We start from the raw sequence: 3,624 nt of genomic DNA on the forward strand, positions 1-3,624 counted from the left end.
TAGTGATCCATTCTCTGGTGGCATCACCTTTGACCCACATCATCCCTGCTCAAGCAGGGCATTGTACTGTCTGTCCAAGATAAAAAGACTTCCAGTGAAAATTCCACGTGAATTTTTCGAGAGCAAAGGCTGGAACAGAGGCTGACATAGGGGAGGACCCCTTAGGGTTTCCCACACCACATAACTCAGGAGGGCCCGGCTGTGGGATGCACAGTCCCGACAGGCCTGCCTGGACCCCACCACTAGGGGTCCACAGTGCGCCACATCCTCAACCGCCGCAGCTCCCTGCCTGCACCTCCTAGAAGGGCCTGTGGTCTCCAGGGGTGCGTGGTGAGCCGGAGGGGGCTGGGGGCTTCCAGGGATGACAGACTTCACAGAGCCACAGAATCAAGTCTCTGCTGCCGGCAACAGGAAGGTGGGCCAGTCAGGAATGAGATAAGGAAGAAAGAGGAAATAAAAGGTATGTGTCAGCTCTTGTGGCTGGGAGCATTACCACCTGGGGACTGACCCGCTGGGTACTTGCTGGAAGTTTTCTCTAACCATGTGGTCTCACATCTTTCATGCACAAGGTAAACCCCAAGCAGGGCCCAGAGACAAGGGGCATCGGAAGAGATAGAATGCTTGGTGAGTGGGAGGGAGATGCAGTGGTGGGGCCCAGGGTGGGGAGCCCCTTGGCACCCCAGGAACCCCAGGCCTGGGAGGTTTCACTAGAAGAGGGGCTGGGACTCAAGTGAGAAGTGAGACACACACTCGGGTTTCCAGTGAACTTGGTGCCAAACACCTCTGTTTGCTGCTCAGATGAGGTGTCAGGAAACATTCCGAGTCACCTGGGGGTTTCTCTGAGGCTGGCCGTCTGAGCTGCTCAGGACCCAGGGGGACAAGGGCCTGCATCTTGTCTCCTTGTGACCAAGAAGCTTGAAGGCTGGGGTTTATCGAATCCATCAGCTTATCACTTTTTCATTATGATCAATGGGGAAGTGCCCTCTGCTCTTGATCTGAATTTGCTGGTCAGTTTGAACAAACTCAAAACCCACTCCTCCCCTGAGCTGACTCCCTTCTAAGAAGACCTGGACAAGTCCAGGCTGACTGTGTCCAGCCAGGGCGGCCTGGCCTGGCATACACAGGCCAGGGAGCCAGCCTTTCCAGAGGTCCAAGCTGGTGTCAGAACTGTTGGCTGTATCACCCCTCCCACACACGCTGCCCACTCCTACTCTGAAAAATAAAAGTCAAAAAGCCTCATTATCTTCACTCATTTCTCGGCTCCACCCAAAAGCAACAGAGCACAGGGTTTGCAACAAACTTTCCCAGATCAAGTGATTTCTCAGCAGCAAGGGAAGGCCCCATGACGAAGCCATTTGAAATCCCAGAAGCAATTTTCTACTTACGACCTCACTTTCTGTTGCGTTCTCTCCCTTCCCCTCCTGAGTGTCTTCTCTTGTGGAAAGTGATTCTCTCAAAGCATCGTTCAGAAACGCCCCCAGCCCGCGCTGCCTGGGCAGATGCTGCTGTGTGGTCACCAGTGACGCAGACGCCAAAATTAAATATAGCAACTCTCATCAGCTCCGCTCTCTGCATCACTTAGACCAGCGTGGGGGCCCTAGGGCTTCTTCCTGAAACCTACGAGGGTGGAAAGGCCTGAGCTGGCTGTAGCGACCCCTGTAGAGCTGAGCTGATGGCCTCTGGTGGGCCAGAGGGCCCTGGGCCAGAAGGGGTTGTGGTACTAGAAAAGCAGTTTCTCATTCATTGCCTTTTCTTTCTTCTAATCTGTCTTCCCACATTTTCTATGAATAATGAGCATACGTTCATTTCCCACTGGGGGACAAAGACAAATATAATTAGAAAAATAAAGCAACAGAACATGGAATTGATGCCACGTCCATGAAGGAGCTGATCAAAACTGGGGCTGGGAAGGGCCAGCAGTGCACATGAAAGGCAGAGCCCAGGACCCCTCCACTCAGGTCCAACTGCTCCCTAGGGTCAGCTGACTCGAGAGAGGAGGGGGCCTTCTGTAGGGGCCGAGACGCAGGAGGTCCTACACTATTCCCCACATAGGCTGGATCTTCTTGAACCAATCAGATCCTATACTGCCAAACAGAGAGGAAGATGTCCTATTCTTGGGAATCTTCACCTAGCCCAACCTGCCTGGAGGTGGGGCCAAGGGGATCAGAGCAGGAAGAGAGAGGAAAGGGTGGGTTGCCAGTCCAGCTCTGAGACTGAGGTGCCCTGGGGGCAGAGGGACAGCTCCTGCAGGACAGCTCTCTAGTTGCAGAGAGTGGGGGCAACTCTTGGTTGAGATGCGTGGGCTACTCACTGTGGTGGCTTCTCTTGTTGCTGAGCGCAGGCTCTCGGCACACGGGCTTCAGTAATTGAGCCGTGTGCCTAGAGCTGGCTTCAGTAATTCAGCCGGCTTCCCTCTCTTTCAGAAGGGACTGCTTTAGCACCTGCTTGGCAAAGACCAAGTCCACAGCCTGCCTCCCTCCTTTCCTTGTCCCCTTGTCAGGGGTCCTCCTGGGTCTATACCCAGAACCCCATCCCCCTTACCTTCTTCAAGGGTTCAGGGCAATGACTTCAGCATCCAAACAGCCCTGGTTTCAAGTCCCAGCTGTGCCCTTGACTTCCCCTATTGTGACTTAGGCAGTGTTTCAGCTGCCCCTCTGTGAAATGGAGCTCCATTCATTCAAAGATCTCCTGAGGCCTTTATTAGGTGCTAGACACTTTTCTAGGAGCTGGGGACTCATGGTGAAAAAAACAAGGTTACTTCTACTGGGGGGACAGGATGCACAAACAAGAGAACACAGGACATGCAGGGGGCAGTGAGTGTTGTAGGGGCAAAAGAGTAGTTGGGGGGCAAGCAGGGGCTACCATGTTGTGAGGGGAGGTCAGAGTCAGATACACACTGATACATACTTATTTGTATATATCATTTACATATTATATTACATATGATATAGTCAGTATAAATACATGTATATTATATAGTACATAATTGTATATGTTAAATATATATTTAATTTTTCTATCCATAAAAAGTTTAAAAATCTTTTACTATAGAAAATTTTCAAATATATACAAAAGTAACTCTCAGATATCCATTGCCCAACTTCAACACTTAGCAACTCATGGGCTTCTCTGGTGGTCCGGTGGTTAAGCATCCCCCTTGCAACACAGGGGACACCAGTTCGATCCCTGGTCTGGGAGGACCCCACATGCAGTGGAGCAACTAAGCCTGTGCACCAGAACTACTGAGCCTGCTCTCTAGAGCCCACAAGCCACAACTACTGAGTCCACACACTCAATTACTGAAGCCCGTGTGCCGAGAGCCTGCGCTCAGCAACAAGAGAAGCCACCACAGTGAGTAGCCCACGCGTCTCAACCAAGAGTTGACCCCACTCTCTGCAACTAGAGAAGGCAGCATGCAGCAACGAAGACCCACGAAGGTAATTAAATAAATAAACCTTAGGGAAAAAAAGTTATCAACTCATCTATCTCTGCCCTGCCTGTCCCACTTCTGAGCCAGCACATCATTCAATGCTGACTGCAGTCTGAAGGCTTTGGTGGCAAACTGGGTGTAGGGCACAGCAGGTGTGCACCAGGGTATGAGCACCCTGGGGGCGGTAAGAGTCT

The sequence above is a fragment of the Bos indicus x Bos taurus genome, chromosome 7, assembly GCF_003369695.1.
Source record: "Bos indicus x Bos taurus breed Angus x Brahman F1 hybrid chromosome 7, Bos_hybrid_MaternalHap_v2.0, whole genome shotgun sequence".
Lineage (NCBI taxonomy): Eukaryota > Metazoa > Chordata > Mammalia > Artiodactyla > Bovidae > Bos > Bos indicus x Bos taurus.